The sequence below is a fragment of the Octopus bimaculoides genome, chromosome 11, assembly GCF_001194135.2.
Source record: "Octopus bimaculoides isolate UCB-OBI-ISO-001 chromosome 11, ASM119413v2, whole genome shotgun sequence".
Taxonomy (NCBI): Eukaryota; Metazoa; Mollusca; class Cephalopoda; order Octopoda; family Octopodidae; genus Octopus; species Octopus bimaculoides.
Window position 1 is genome coordinate 18,457,541 of NC_068991.1, and position 925 is coordinate 18,458,465.

Sequence of the window (925 nt, forward strand, 5' to 3'; positions counted from 1 at the left end):
AAGAGTAAACAAGAGAGACAGAAACAAGCAGTAACAAGGAAAATGCCACATGTATTTGAACACTATGCATATATTCTTTAAAAAAATACTTTTCTTTCAATTTTTCCAAAATTTATTTGTTTTCTATACCTACAGATGAAAAAGTCTCAATGACTGAAACCGGTACTGAAATGTCTTTTATAAAATCATTTTAGCATTTTCTACCTTGACTTTTTTTCCCATATATATATATATATATATATACATGTATGAGTGTGCATACATATACACACATATAGACATATGCATTTATGCATTTGGTAGGCTTTCGTACAACTTCCGTCTACCATATTCAATTCACATGGTTTCGTTCGGCTCGAGACAGTGACGGACTAGCATCTATGAAAAAGCTGTAGGAAAAGATATTTATACATTAAAAAAAAATGTTAGTTCTCTATAACATGTAATTATTCTTTAGGGAGAGAGTTAATAACACTCGTCTAGCTTATCCATAAATCAACATACAATCTTCCGCTTATACTTTACCATCGGCCGTCGTCTTATGACCTAATTTTAATGTTATATTTATTTTCAACTTAGTTCTTAGAGACTTTAGATTCTTTTATTTAATCACGAATATATACAACATCATCTGTGTTACATTTTATTAAACTTGTCTTGATGTACGATGTGTAGCATTGGAAATACGTTTTTATTGCATGCGACCTCTTACAAATAGCCTTGATTCATAGAATACAATCCAGTAAGAAAGCAGAAAACGGCGTCGGGCTAACGGTCTAAATAGATAGCAGATAAGATAGACAATTGTAGTTAATTATCTAAAACCCGAGAACTTAACTCATTATGTTTTTGCCGACGTAGACAGCCACCGTTTTCATCCGACAACTTGTCTTAATATATATATATATATATATATATATATATA